Source organism: Anser anser (assembly GCF_964211835.1).
Source record: "Anser anser genome assembly, chromosome: 1".
Lineage (NCBI taxonomy): Eukaryota > Metazoa > Chordata > Aves > Anseriformes > Anatidae > Anser > Anser anser.
The window spans coordinates 36927498-36943183 of record NC_139720.1 but is presented as its reverse complement, the minus strand read 5'-3'; the positions used below and the strand labels follow the sequence as shown (position 1 = coordinate 36943183).

At 42.0% G+C, this 15686-nt stretch overlaps 1 protein-coding gene and 1 long non-coding RNA gene across 2 annotated transcripts in view; one reads left to right on the top strand and one right to left on the bottom strand.

The window, feature by feature from the left end:
- Nucleotides 1-15686, top strand: part of WIF1 (WNT inhibitory factor 1) — a 40153-nt gene that overhangs the window by 5876 nt on the left and 18591 nt on the right. The window lies entirely within an intron of this gene.
- LOC310888832 lies at nt 4224-15684 on the bottom strand. The gene is made up of 2 exons (XR_014576196.1): nt 10045-15684; nt 4224-4359 (listed from the first exon to the last, which is right to left on the bottom strand). It is a non-coding gene; the product is annotated as an uncharacterized lncRNA (long non-coding RNA).

Below are 15686 nucleotides of genomic sequence, written 5' to 3'. Positions count from 1 at the left end.
AACAAACTAACCATAATGAAAACTAACTGGAAGAATTTCTTAATGTATTTACTTCTATTGGTATCAGGCTTCCCATGGAGTTTTTTGGTGTAGCTAGACTTTGGAACAAGCATGGATGACTTGCTTCTAGCAAAGTGACCTATGTACATATAAATATACAAAACCACCTTCTTCTTAGTCCATGCACAGATGTGAGGGATATGGTGTGATCCAGAGCTTTCAAAGCAGCGTGCTAAGTACTTGCATCAAGTTGAATTTAGCTTTAACTATTGTATACCTTTGCTCACAGCAGCAATGAGTTGCCCAAGTCCTCTGAGTTTTCATTTTAACGTAGCTGAAATCTGCTTTCCCTGTTACAAAAGTAATGGAAACTGGTTGTCTAAGAGGAGCCTTTGGTGTGGAAACTGGATGCAGGTTTGGCTGTAGGGAGACTGGGTTTTTTGACTCTTGTGTTGTGGCCTGGCTGGGAAGAGATGGGTGCAGAGGCAAGCACCTTGTACAACTTCGTATGTGCTGTGTGAAACATTGCTTTTCCTTTTGCTTTGAATGTGGTAATTTCTTTGAGTGTCATTGTGAAAATCCCTTTAGAAACCCAGGTAGGCAGTACTGACCAGGCTGTTCCTATATGCTTGCTGAGATCTTACTGGATCCTGAAGACCATTGCTCTGTCTTCCCTAGATGTCATGCTGAGCTGTGTGTCTACTGTTTGTGCTCTTTTCCTTAGCAGAGATGTCACTTAGCTCTCCAAGTCCCTATTGGATCCTTATGCAAAAATTGGCGTTATTCTTGACAAGTTCCTCTAACATTAACACTAAGTTTTGTCCCAACAGGTGGGATCTCTGCAGTATAATATTGAGTACCTCCAAACTCTTAGGTTACACCACCTGGTTCATACAATTTGTCACTATTCTCCACCCTGTCCCCCACCCCCAAAAAGCTCTGTTAATGACTTTTCAGTTTGAAACAACCCCTTAAGCTTCATAAAGTAAAGCTCTAGTGTAGGAATTTGCCAAAATTTTCCTTCATGAGCACAAGTGCAAAACATTCATTTAGCTTTTTCACGCTTGTCTTTTTCAGTGGGGTTTTATTTGCACTGTCTTCAGCTGTTAGCCCCATTGACTTGACGGGGATCTGCTCTGAAGAATTTCAAAACAATTTTGTTAGCATTTTGAAAGCTTTCAAGAAAACACATCCCAAAACATTTTTTTATTTACCTCATTGTGGTTTTACATTTAGCTCGCCAAGGTTTGTTTTTTATTTATCTCCCTTCTTCATTCAAATTCCACTTTTTGAAAGATGCTATTTGATTTCTATTAGTCTCTTTTGTTCAACCTCTCTGTTCAACCATATTGGAATTTTTTGTTTAGTTGTTTTTGTTTGTTTGTTTCTTTTTTAAGGTTCAGGGAACTGAAACTATTTATTTGTGGCCAAACTCTTCACTACATCAGAATGCAACCCAGACATAGTGGAAAACGCAGTCACCCAAAGCGCACAGAAAAGAACAACAGCAAAGACAGTTGCATTGCAATCCTTAGTTTTTTGTAACAAAACAAACAGCGTCCTTTGCAATGAATTATGTGTATAAAGTTCAGTAGATATCTGGGGATGCGGGTGTACATTTCAGTAAAAGCAGAAGATAGTTTTATTGGCATTTTCTGTTACGTAAGTGCCTTTTTTGAAAACTGTAAGGTAAATTGAAGAAACACAAAATCAATCACATTTTGGATAAGTTTCTGAATGTGTGGTTAACTTCACATTTTTTCCCTTCTCTTTGGTTTGTGGAAACTGACATTTTGAAATCTCAGTTGTAATTAACTGTGATTGTAATAAAATGTATGTAACAATGTAATGAAAGACTGCCTCTTCCCATGTCAAATGTTGTTCAGACCCATGCACAAAAAGCGTCTGGGCTATCTGTGACAATTTGGGCTGAGCCCGTTGTGTCAAGTAACAGAAGCCCAGTTCAGTGGGTACACAGGCACTGAGGTCAGACGCGTTTTCCCCTTGGGTAGCACCTTGGCAGCTGATGTGTGTGAGCTGACAGTCCTACAGGGCCTCTGGCTGTGGCACTGGCCCTCCCAGCCTCTAACGAGACCCGGCAGACTGGAGAAGAACCTGATGAAGAGCCACCTCTTTCCTTACACTTACTTCATAGAAGAAAGAGCTAAAATGGGCAAAAACAGTCACGTTTTCAAACTTCTGCAGGGCACGTTCCCATCCCTTCAAGCCCTTCTGCTGGTCTCTCTGTGGTATGTCCATGCCTCTCTTGTACTGGGGAGCCCAGGCCTGGACCCACCACTACAGATGTGCCTCATCAGGTCTGAGTAGAGGAGAAGAATTATGAGAAGAAGGATTTGTGAGGAGAAGAATTTGTGAATCTTCTTGCTGGTAACAGTCTTCCTAATGCAGCCCAGGAGGCTGTTGGCCCTCTTTGCCACCCACACAATGTTGCTGGCTCATGGTCATCTTGATGTCCATCAGGACCCCCAGGACCTTTTCTAGCAAACTCTTTCGCAGCTGATTAGCCCCTAGTGTGTACTGCTACATGGGGTTGTTCCTCCCCAGGTACAGGACTTTGCAATTCCCCTTGTTGAGCTTCTTGCCAGCCCATTTCTCCAGCTTGTCAAGGTCCCTCTGAATGGAGCACAACCTTCTAGTGTATCAGCCACTCCTCTCAGTTTTGTATCATCTGCAGATGTGCCGAGGGTGCACTCTGTCACAACATACTGGCCATTAATGAAGATGTTAAACAGTCTGGGATCCGGTATGAACCCTTGAGGTGCACCACTACTGACTGGTGGCCAGCTGGACTTCACACCACTTGCTGATCACAACCTCCTGAGCCGAGCAATGCAGCAGTCCACCTCACGGTCCACCTACAGAAATTCTACTTTTTCACTTCTGTGAGGATGTTGTGGGAGGCGGTGTTGAAAGCCTTCCTAAAGTCAAGACAAACAAAATGCACCGCTCTCCTCTCATGCACCAAGCCAGTCATAAACACAGAATGGGCCAGGCCCTAACACAAAGCTGAGACTGCCTTGTACAATCACAGCAAAGCAGCAAACGAAAATCTGCCTCAAAAAGTATTACAAATGAAGCAAAGACAGTGATACTGTTGTATGGAGGCACTGAGAAGACTTTATACATCTATGATATCCAAAATCCACCATAGTATGTGCTTAATTAAAGTCTGTTCATAGGAGACCACTTAGCTACGCAGAAATGCTAAGGAGTTAGCCTGACAAGTCTGCCTGACTTGGAGAAGAGACACTTGGGGGATAGAAATGCCTTAGTAATGGCTTACAAAGATTTGAGGTGGATTTGTTTCAGCCGAACAAGAAAAACACTGATTTTTTTTCCATCTATATATGAAAGTGTGCTTTGTTTTGTAACCGACTGGTGGAACCCAGCCTGTTTGGCCATACAAGGAGAAGTGGGCAATTACCTTACAGCTGCTCCAGCACTTGCTGCCATCCCTGCCAAATACTTCAATCAATAACTTAGAGACCAAACATTGCTTTCAGAACTGCTCCCACAAATCCTCTGAAGTTATCCCTTAGCCTGGATAAAGAGCTAGCTCAACCTAGCCGATGCTAAAGGAAATAAATATGCTTGACATCAAACCTGGCAATCTCCCAGCCTCAGGTTTTGGCCCAGCACCAGGGAAAATAAATTCCCCAAACAGCAGCCCACTAATGAGAAGACCTGTCACCAGGTCTGAGCGCTCAGGCAGAGAGACCAGTAGCACGAGCAGCAGAGCCAGCCCTTGCAGTGACGGCTGGCCGGAGGAGGAGAGGGCAGGCTCTTGGACCATCCTGGCCATCAGAACAGAGAACCACTTCAGAGCTTTCAGTCCTGCGATTATGAACCTGTTTTCATGAGGAAGGCATGGGGAGATCACCATCTTTTGATGAGCAGGAGAAGATAGGCTCTACCTGCAGTGAGCCTACTTCTCATTGCAATCCACCTACCTGCTCTCAGCTTGCGAATGTGTGAATATTGATATAGTCAATGGGAATCTGAGACTAAAAACCACATAAGCAAATAATCAAGTCCTCTGAACAGCTTCAGTAAGGAGTACAAGTACCACCTTCAGTCTGTTCCTTTCAAACTTCAGTAAACACTGCTCTCATTTTTCGAGGTTTGAGCCTTAGCCAGTTCTCTTTCTTGCAGAGGTTCTGGGAAATAAATTGAACTGTTGAAACAGAGTCCATTTGAGTGACCAGGCTGAACCAAATTTATTTTTTCCTTGTGAAGCCACACGTACATTGAGTAGCTGCAAGCAGCTACGTGCCTGCAGGATTCAAGGCAGGGACCTTCCGGGAGAACAGACAGGTTGCACACAGAGCACATCAGGATCTGTCAGAGAGAAAGGAGAGGCAAAATACAGTTATCTGGAGCTGTAATCACAAGCAACAGATGATATGCATAGTCACATCAAGAGCTGGGAAATAATTTGCTAACAGTGCATGTTGCTTGTTACCTTGGTTGATATATATATATATAATATATATATGTGGTGCTGTTTTAATTTTTTCCCCCTTCCTTTTAGTTTTGCACAGGAACATCTATTCAGATTGAGTAGGCCTGATCAGATTTCTGCATTGGCAAGGGAGCACAGCTGAAAGCTTAGGACCTAACACATTGCTCCCTTCCAGTCAGAGCTGCGATGTGCTGGTGGTAGGTATAGGGTGCAGAAGCTTGCACAGTCCCTCCCAGACAGAAAGCCTCCAGGGTTTCACTATTTCATTTGATGTAACAACAGCATTGTTTTGATGGGACAAAGTCTGTGCATTATCCTGCCCACTGATGGAGTTCACATTTGAGTCATGTCAGCGTGAATACGCTGCTTACTTAGTGGACCCTTCAAAACTGTGCTGCCAAACATCTGCAGTCAGGTAAACTTCATCATTTATGTAGTTGGTGCCATGCTGCCGCTGTTACTGTGGTTTATTCAGACAGCAATTAATTGAAACCTCACAGTGTAATTGCAATGTTTAAAACATTTCTAAGTATTTAACTTGTTTATATAAGAGCTTTATTTACCCAAAAGTGAGTTTTTCTCATCCTGAAAAAAATAATTCATTAGTACAAGTTTATTCACTTAAGTTGGTGGGGAAATATTTGAAAGGACGAGAAATCCTAAAGTTTGCTGGCAGGGTGCATGGTTACCTGGAGGCATAGAGCATCTGCAAGTTCTTATGAAATCTATTTCTCTACCTCTTTCCATCCCTAACATTTCTCAAACAGAAATTCCTGTCTCTGGTTTTATATGCCTTCCTTGTCCCTGCGCACAAAGACTGGGATAAATGCAGTAAGGTCTTTGCCCCCCTTCTTGGAATAGAGCAGGGGATGGGGCACAGCCAGGTTCTTCCCCAGGCCAGAGGGCTCATGAAGAGTGGGAAGCAGAGAGCAAACTTTGTGAGTGAGAGAAACAAAGGGACAGCCATTGTCCTTCTCTGAAAATGACATTGTGAATTTCTTCCCTCTCTGATTCTTTTACAACCATGCTAATTGAAACAGAGCAAGATCCCCAAACTAATCCTCTCTGGCCTAAGGAGACTGTTGTGTGAGTCTCCTGCACGGTTTGTGTCTGGTTATTCCTTCCCAGGAGAGGGGAAACTGGAGGAAGCAGACAGTCCAGAGAAGTTTCCCTAAACATGCTGAGACACGGAAAGGAGGGCTGCAGCTTTTCTTACACTCTGAGCAGAATTTGTTGAACTGATACTGGATTATGAGAGTTTGCACCACTGTTTCACACATTAATATCACAGGTAATCCAGAAGGTCTAGTAATGGTGTGCTTAAGTTAGTTCCCATTGTAAAATCAAAGTTATATTTCTGGCAAGTGCAAGATGAGCTATTGAGCACTCCCAATGCATATGAAGTATTTGAACACATTCCTCCGTAAAAGCAAAAAAAAAAAAAAAAGCCTTGGATTAAAATTTATACAACCCACCCATTGAACACTCACTCGTTAACTAAACACATCTTTCAGTATAACATGGAAAATACACCTTCCCACTGAGGGGCGTTGTTCACCTGTTGTCCTTTAGAGTATGTTAATAGCCTGCAGTTAAACCATCATATATCTGAAAACAAATTTCTACTACTTTAAAAAATCTGTATTTGAAAATGTGGGTGGCTATTTGCATATGACCAACATGGTTAAGGGTTTGAGAGTTTTCTACCATATGCATTTCCTCAAAAACCACTTCCAACAAGTCTTGTGTTCAGCAAGTTGCAGCATCCCAGTTTCTGCCACCTCCAGTTCGTATGCATCTCAGTTTGTTAGATACAGCCAAAAGGTTACAGCAGAAGCTATTAAATTAAGGTAGTCGGCCTCTGTGTGCAAGCATATTTTCCCTAGACCTCTTCATGTCTTGTACTGCACAGCGTGCAACTGTGTGGTTTGCTGTGTATCTGCATATTAATGCATCCGGTTGACTTAATGGGCCAGATTTTCAAAGGCTACTCAGCATTTATAACAGCCACTTGCTCTGAGGAAACCTGCAGGACTTCAGCACCAGCTCTTTGGCTTTGTAAGATGTTCGGTATTAGAAGAAGCTGAACAACGTTATGCGTCATTATTGAGACGTAGTATGGGATCATATACTTAATGAGGTTTTCATGTCCTGTAAAAATAAGGAGACGGCATTAAGTCTGTGCAAACAGCATTGTTCACTGGTATTTCCTGAATTTGGACTCTTAAACTGGATACTATGAAAATTCTCTAAACTTTCTTTTATTAACACAAGCAGTTTGGGGGAAAAAAAAAATGAGCTTTGTTTCTCAGAGCCTTACAAGTTTGCAGAGTTTGCGTGTTCCATAAACTCAATGCCGTTGTCGAGACAGCCACGCATCCTTCCCTCCTCACTGAGAGAGGGGCGCAGAGAGGAGCTCCATCCTTCCCTGGCGCCCCGAGCAGAGCTGGGGAGCTGCTCCTGGGGCCTCTCGCTCCAAGCTGTGCTTGCCTGGTCCTCCTCTGGTACGTCTGAGGAGATCCACATGAGGGAGCCCATATGCTGTGTGCACCACCGAAACTGAGAAGGCTGCAGGAGGAGTGTCAGGCTCTCTTGATCCAGTCTGCTTTGCTTGAGCAGCTCGGGAGCAAAAGCGGCAGGGCACAGGCCTCACCTTTGCACCAAAACAGCCAAGACAGGCCGTGCATACACTGTATGATCACAAAAGCCTCCTGGTGCAGCAGACCTGTCCACTCTCTTGTGAAACTCTCTGGGCAACATTTTCCAAAGCTGTGACAAGATAGCCACTTGAAAGCAGATGTGCAACCTGGCCTCAATTCATCTGCACGGCACACCTTAGTGGCATGCCACAGGCAGAAAGGCATGTGAAGTACCTGGCTTGTTTCTCACGTTGCTGAGAGGTATGCCATTTTCCATGTAAAGAGTACAGCTCGCCGACTGCATTTCAGGAATGTCTTCATAATCCGGTGCTGCTCCAAAGAAACCTGGAGCTTAAACCTCAAGCTTAAAAGCATGACAAACATGAGTCAACTTGCATTATTCCCGATGCGTAACTTCATGAGCAATAGCAAGATCACATTTCTGGGGGTGGAATCACGTGTGTGGATTGTTCAATTTTTTATCTTGTCTGCTTGGTGGCTCTGGCAGTCCCATCAGGAATGTGTGTGTCCTGTTTGGGGGCCATGGTCTGTTCTGCTGGTCTGGAGAAACCACCTTCTAGCCAATGGTTCTCAGCTTAGTTTCTTCCCCACTCCAGGATAAGGAAATCTGAGGGTGTGATGAAAATATTTGTCACCTGCTAATGACAAGGGAACACCCTCCCTCACTCCCAGTGTGGTTCCACAGCAGCTTCAGCCAGGCCAGCGAGCTGGGCTGGATTGTCACCTGCAAATGCTGCTCTCTCTCCACTGAGCATGTAGGAAGTTGAGGATGAATTGGCTTTAAAGAAGGTGCTTCATTTCAATGCTGGAAAATTCCAGGGACCGCTGTACCTTAACTCAGAAGAGTCTATCAGACTGGTACTATAGCCCAGGAATGAAGCCATACAGACTCTGCCTGTGCAAACAGTCTGAAAGACAGAAAAGTTGTGTGCAGAAACTGCTCAGATCCTCATTTCCTACATGGAAATATTACAGTAATGTATGCCCACAGACTGAGGACTTATCTCAATAGATAAATTAGTGCAATTTCAGGTACACAGCAAACACAGAAGGTTTTCTTTAACCTTACAAAATAGCTCTGGATTTTCACAAAAAGAGACATTTATAATCCACGTGGCAGACATTAAAGGAGAGCAGTGTTAGGGAAGTCTAAGAAGCACTAACAACTAGTCAGAAAAGAGCTGTTGTTTTTTTTTTCAAAACCCTTTCACCATAATTTTTAAACACTTGTTTTCTTAGGATACAATGCAAAAGACCATTATCTGTGGAGCAGTAAATAAACAGCCTCACCTTCAAGGTGCCGCAGGCTTTCTTTCACTTAGATACCCACAAGTGGGAGCATCACCCTTTGCGACCACAGAAGGACTCCAGTCCGACAGAAGCTGCTGTGAGATTTCATAATTTTTGAGAGAGTTCATTGCTTACATTTCGGGGGAGATATTTATGATAGAGGAGTGCCAGTTAAAGCCAAGAGCAAAACACATGGACTCAATAAAGGTCCAATTACGTGACCTTTGCTGTTTGCCACGCTTTTAACTTGTGTAAGTTATTGATTACACTTTCATGAGATCATAATCAGAAGGTTGTTCTTTGGTAATGGTGTGCTAGAGGAGCTTTATCCTCCACTTCAAAGCTGTCCTGGGAGGCTTAAGAACAAACGGGTGGAAGTTTGAAGCACAGCCAAAATGAATCTGTGCGCATTATCCGTGTTTACCGCCATGCAGGAGGAGGCTTAGCCTATTCTTCGGCTGTGAACTTTCTCTCATCACATCAGATGAGCCACCATCTCTAAGGTTTACATTTGTGCTTTTAAAAGAGATTCCGTTTAATTAAATTTAGTTTGCTCAGATCTCCATCATAACTCGTCTAAATACTTGTTAGTGCAATCATTCCCCTAACTGTAGATGTTTTATTGAAATTATTTTACATTCTCTGAAAAGAATGTGACTAATTTATTAAATACAAATAAATCTTCCAGAGCTGGAAACTGCAAACAGTTTGTAATTATGTAAAAATGCATGCCCAGGACTATCCAGCCCAGGTTTACATTTATTTTTCAAGCAGCAAGGGGAAGAAAATTACCTCACACTTTAATCTCACTGTATATAGAGCTGCATAGATGCATTAAAGGTGAAGGTAGCAGAACTGTACAGCATTGTTTTGTTAGGAACCGATGTGATAAGACTTTATTTATATTTTTCCTCTGAGGAGCAGTGATAATTTCCCCCTTTTTTATTAGCCTTAGGAAATTGGCATTTTGAACATCCCTGATCATGAAATCTCCACTGGAGACAGCACTGATCTTTTGTTGAATGACAGAAGAATGAATTAGCCCTTGTTGTGCCGGAACAAGAAATAGCTTTTCAGCAGAAAGACTTCTACCAATTCGCTGGATACCACAACAGTGTGTTTCATCAGATATTTCAAGATAATGTAGACTTGTATATCTTTTATTTTTTTAATCTGAACTCTAATTACTAGTTCTTTTGATGTACCACTTGCTTCTCTCCCCTTCCCCAAAGCAGAGAGATCTAATTTTCATGTGAAGGACATAGGAGAAAACAATCTGAAGGGCACTTGTGCACCACGTACGCATTTCAGCCTGGTTCATGCTGAAAAATATCATTCCTTGCTCAAGACTTTCATGATGTAATTAGCTGTGCATATTTATCAAAACCTTAATGATTTTGTCTCCTTTTAGCCTAATTTTTTAGAAAGTAACTCTAGTGAAGCTAGAATAAAATAAGTTGGGGAAAACCTTTTGTTTTTGAATAAAGCAAGATAGAGAAGGAGTAAGAAACTCCAAATGTTTCCTCAACAAATGCTGTCAATTTGCTGTGGCTTCATTTTTTAAGAAATCCTGCATGCTGCATGCTTTTATAGCAGTGCTCTTGTACTTACCTGGAGATTGCTGTGGATCTGTTTGTTGGTGTGCTGCTTTCCAAGGTGCCAGCCTTGGTGAACATCCCCTCAGCGTTCTGACCCTCTGTCCCTGTTGCTGTTCCTGCACCAAGGGATTGGCTCTGATCTATCCCAAAGCCATATTTTCATTAGCAGACTGGCAATGGGCAGGAGCATGCAATAGGTGTTTCTTTGGCACCGTGTTTCAGGCAGCCTGATTTTGCGTCATGTGAGGATGAGTTTCAAAGTTAACTCTCTGCTCGGGTATTTTTTATTTATTTTTTTTTTCCACTGGTGTCCCACTAGAACCTTGCTCTTTCTGCCAAGTCAGTTTCCAGTCTTGGGTAGGTTTCAAATGAGCTCTTCAAATCCTAGAGTGCTTCCAGAGCTCAAGGTCTAATGAGAGAAAATATCTGTTCAAAATGACAAAGTGTTTACCCAGTTTCCCCTGTCATCCAAAGAATAGAAAACTACCAGAAACTTAATTGCTAAAGGTAATCTAAATCCATTAATTTGTGTTCTCACCAAGCTTCCTGACAGCAGTTTCTTCATATTATTTAACTTTAAAGAAATTCTTGTCTCATTTCTTGGAGGAAAGGCTAATATGTTCTGCAAAAAATTCTGTCCTTCTCCCCTGCACAAAGCATTCTTGGAGCCTTGTGGCATCATTTTTGGAGCTCCTTTTGACAGCAATCAGGAAACATTTCTTTGATTGCTTTCTAAATCATTCCCTTGAAGGATCTGCACTGCCATCCACAATGACGTGACACAGGAGGCATTAAGGACCAGTTAATTACCTTCCATTGACAAAATGAGAGAGTTTTTGTACCATTCTTCTTATAAAATACAAAACCATTACAACCACAAGTTATCATTGTTGAAAGTTACATGTAGGGGTTGTTAAAAAGTCATCTTTGTCATCATGCATAGGTTTTCCTCAGTCCTCCACAGTTTTATAACATGAAGAAGGAAGGCTTACGATAGACTCCGCAGAGCCATGTGCATTTCAGCACATCAGTGTGTAACTAAAACTGTAACACACTGCATTTTTCCTTGAGATATTTTGCTCAATTCTAATTTGGGTCCTTCTTTTTTAGAAACACAAAAAAACCCTCTATTTTGCCTTTTGTGTGCATCTCTTATTTTGTTAATCCTACTGCTTCAGTTCATTCCCATACCCGAACAGCTTTCCAGTCCTTTACCCATAATGGAAAACTGGCAGTTGACTGGGATTAAGGTTATCCCGTCTTCTGTGTAGATTGGTTTTCACAGAGAACATTTCTGTGAGGGCTGCACATCACTTTCTCAGCAAAGTTAAGTGTGCCTCCCACTTTGGGGCTACCTCGCGAGGCTGCTGGCAGGTATCTTTGAGGTCACTCTCAGGTGCAAAAAATGGTTTCCACATTCTGGGACGGGATCAATTAGGAGGTAAGGCCAAGCTGCCTTCTCTGGCAGAAAAACAAAACCTTGTAGGCAGACGGTTTATTATCTACTGTCTAAGGAGAGATTATTATGTTGTTCATTACAGCAGTGTCTAGACTGCACTGCAATAACAAAATGTGCTGCAGACATACTCATACTCTGGCCAAACTCCTTCAATAGCCTGGTACATGCAGTACAGCTAGAGCCTTCCCCCTTTGTTGAAATTCTTCTCATTTTGCTTCATGTTTCATCTTGGAACATAGAAAACCTACTTCTCTGACCTAATGCAGTTAATATCTTGGAGAAGCAATGGTCCATGCTGTAAACACCTAACAAGCACATACATTGCCTCACTTTGTGATTTTATTTATGGCATATGCAGCTGTGAGCATCTGCTGTGTATAATCCATGCTAGAATCTTCTAGTGTGTGCATAGCCAGAAATATCCACGGATCTCGGATAAAAAGGAGCTTCTTAAATGAGTTTCTTTCTTTAAACGAAGAAAATTGGTGTTAGGGTATATAGAATAGAATGCTCAGCAATGATCTCTTCAAAATAATGAGAAGGAAACATGGTTGATTTCTTACATCTCTTTGCAAAGGTAACACATCTTTTTTTGTTGTTGTTAGAAAGGCTGCAGATTTCATTAGGCTATTGAGCTGTGACACACAGCAGTTTAAGCTACTCTGCTTTGCTTTAAGGTGCTGCCATTACTTCTAATCCTACATCTTTCATGTAAAATGAAGAAAACTTAAAGCACTTTCCTGTGAATGCTTTGATTAAATATGAAACAAAACCAAAGTGGGCACAACATGGCATTTAAGTGATGAGAAAACTATAAAGCAGTAGATCTTGCCCTGAAGAAGGGAGTTCTGCAGGAATTTTAAGCGTAAAACCAAACTGCCGACAGATGTTCACTACCATACTTGTTAGAGGGCTTCGTTATATTTATAACCTTTTAAATTCCTCTGATTTATAGAAAGCGTCCACTTAAAGTCCATAAAAGTTAATCCTGACCATGGAATTATTTGCCTAGAATGAAATTTCCTGCCTTTGCTGAGGGCTTTGCCCCTGTGGGGAAGAGTTGCAGGGTGGCTGTGTGTGGCTACCTGCTGCCTCGAGGCACCAAGTCCCCAGACTGCTCACGCAGGGGCCGCAGGGGACTTTCCCTCAGTTTTTTTAGGGTCCCAGACAAAGTGTTCACACACAGGGAAGGAGTATTCTTCCTCAGGTGCATACTGAAGTCAAGCCAAAACCAAAAATTCTCCCACTCATGTATAGTGTGCGATTGTCAAGGATCAACACTTTATTGCAAACCCCAGTTCCTCCATCACCTCTGATAACACCACTTCTCTAAGATTTAGCTTCAGTACTGAATTTTGCCCACTAAATACCAGACACTGCACAGGCTGGCTCCAAAAACAAAGTCACGAGAATGTTTCCGTACAGGAAAATGGATTATAGATTGTGGTTTTTCCCCATTATCTCTCAAACAATATATGAAGAAATTTTGTTTGCATTAGCAGGTCACTCACAATGACCACTTACAGTATGAATTGTGGTAGTCACTATACAGTACCCAAATGTCCGGATTTTAATTGCACAGGCCTATCTCCTCAATTAACCATCGTGACTGAATTTCATGCTAGACTGAAGCATGGTAAATATTTGCTGAGAATGTGTTGTTTGCTTTTCAGTCATGGTGATTAATGCAAGTTAATTGGCAATCAACTCAAATTGCACCAGGACAATACTGGAGACTGGATGTGAAGATTGTGTCAAGACAGATTGCTTCCAAACTGATAGGATTTATGGCAGCCAAACCTCAGATTGGCAGGTTTGAGGAGTTAAACTACCCTCCTTCAATATGCAGCCTCTCTAGACTGAATTTGTATGGTATTTTTAAGCCAAAATTTAACCAACTCAGTCCAGCACACGTGAATTGCAAATATGCTCTGTAGCACATGGCTTCGTAACTTTGAAATCGTACTAGCTGAGTCTACCTGAGGACTTGAACGTCATTTCAAGTAGCTCACTTGTATGGACCTTTCTTCAGAAACGGTGAGAGCAGGTATCTTTCCCCAGTGCAGAGAGTGGTTTTCCTCCTGAGCAGCCTGTTGCTTGTGCAGCATCTCTTCCCATCTTTTTAACTCCTGCCTCAGGCATTAATTGCTGCTGTGCCTCTATTCTGGTTAAAAGAATTCCTTCCTTGAAAGGCAGTAAAGATTTTACCTCATGGTGCAATTGATCCCCTTTCCCACAGTGAACTTTCTTTTTGTCTTTGTCTTTAAGCAACGTTTTGACTCCAGAAAATGGAATTCCAGTTCCTTTCCTACACATCAGAGCTCTGGCTCACAGGCTGACCTGCCACAGCAGCCCGGCTAGAGTGGAAATATGGGAGTGGAGCTATTTGGTTTAGTTACCAGTTGTTGTTTACTAGAATAGTAAGAACATAATGTTTTAATATCCCAGCCTATTATGACCTGTTTTAGATATAACCAAACATCAAAGCTAACCAATGAGAAACAGACAGTACAGCATTGACTCAGTCGCTGTAGTATTCTATAGATGTGTGGAGACATATAATTATTTTTCTGAACCAAAGTTTTATTTGAAAACAAAAATGTTCACAATCTAAGACTTTATGGCTTGTTTTCATATTTTGGCATGGTATAATGTATTGGAAAAAAAAAATCTTTAATTAAAAGCAGCCTTTTGAATAGCACCCCAGACTTCAATTTTCATCTCCTGTTTTACTACTTCTGTCCATGTCCCCTCTCCCTCCCACATACGCTCCATGTGTTTAACCCGCCCTTAACAACTTTCATGACTTCCTTCCCTTCTGTTGCTTTGTGAGTCCTCCTCTGAGGTCTCCATGCCTACACAACACCCCCTGAACACATTGTTTGGGCAGAGTGTAGTTCCTGCACGCTGTTTGGGGTCTCTTTGCTGTCCCCACAGGCCGAGTGGATGTGCTGCCAGGGCTGATTAGGAATTTTATAACAATCTTTCTACTCAGCTTTGGAGAGCTTTGCTGGTGCCACCAAAGGAGCATGGTCTCTCTGACAGGGCTTCTGCTCAAGTTAGCACAGGATCACAGAAGGTCTGAGGATCACCTGAGATGAGATAATCTTGAGATAGAATAGCCTCTCTATGTATGTCAGGTGCTCCAATCCCTTAATCATCGTTGTGGCTGTTCACTGGTCTCTCACCAGTAAGTCTGTGTCTTCATGTGCTATGGAAACTGGTTCTTACGAGAGAAGAACAGCCTTCTGTCTAAGGACATTGACTGCCACCTCCTAGATGAACTAACTGCCATTTACTGGCCCAAAGTTCTCATAACATTTTGGTTTTAATCTCTCTTTACTTCACAGTCCCAGATAAAAAGCAGGTTTAACATCACTGTATACTATCAATAAGTTGCTGTATGAAAATACTTTTTTGACAGTTCCCATGCTAAGGCTTCAGGTATTTTTCTGAGAGCAGTAGCTAAAACTTTCCATAATCCTATACACGTTTCAGGTAAATGAGAAGCCAGACTTTAGGGAAAAGGTTTGTTTCCACTTGATCTGTGCACCTGCAGCTGTGCTGTAGGAATGCCCAACTCCATTAACATCTGGGGAAGCCTCAAGTGCCTTACTAAGATGCAGACACCTCAGGTGCACACAGTGTGCACATCTACACTGCAGATGCATGACGCTAGGCAAGAGGAATCCCACTTTGCAGCAAATATGAAGAAAGACTGAGCAGGTGACTTAACAGAGAGGCCAGGGTCCCGTGGAAGGAAGCACCAGGCAGGCTGTCCAGGCTCACCAGTCAGTTCCAGGGTGATTCTGCACAAAAAAAAACAAAAACAAAAACAAAAACAAAAAAAAAAAAACAACCTTTAAGAAGTAGTCCAGTGTTCATCCTTTTTTTTCTGTGTTTAGATGAAAGGTGTGGGTTGTAAAAAAAAAATATATATTTTCTGTTTAACATTAGTTTGCCATATGCATGCTATTTTCCTTGCTGTTATCCAGGTATTGGATTTTACTGTATGGTCATTTGCAATTTCTGTAACGAAAGAAAACTATGCTTAGGTAAAGAAGCAGTTGTGGAAATAATTGAAACAAATCCAGTGAATGACATAATGAAAGCATAGTATTTTTTTGCTGTAGCTTATGTGCTAAATGGTTTGTTTCCATGAAAGCAATTAAAATACATAATGATTTCTCATGTCT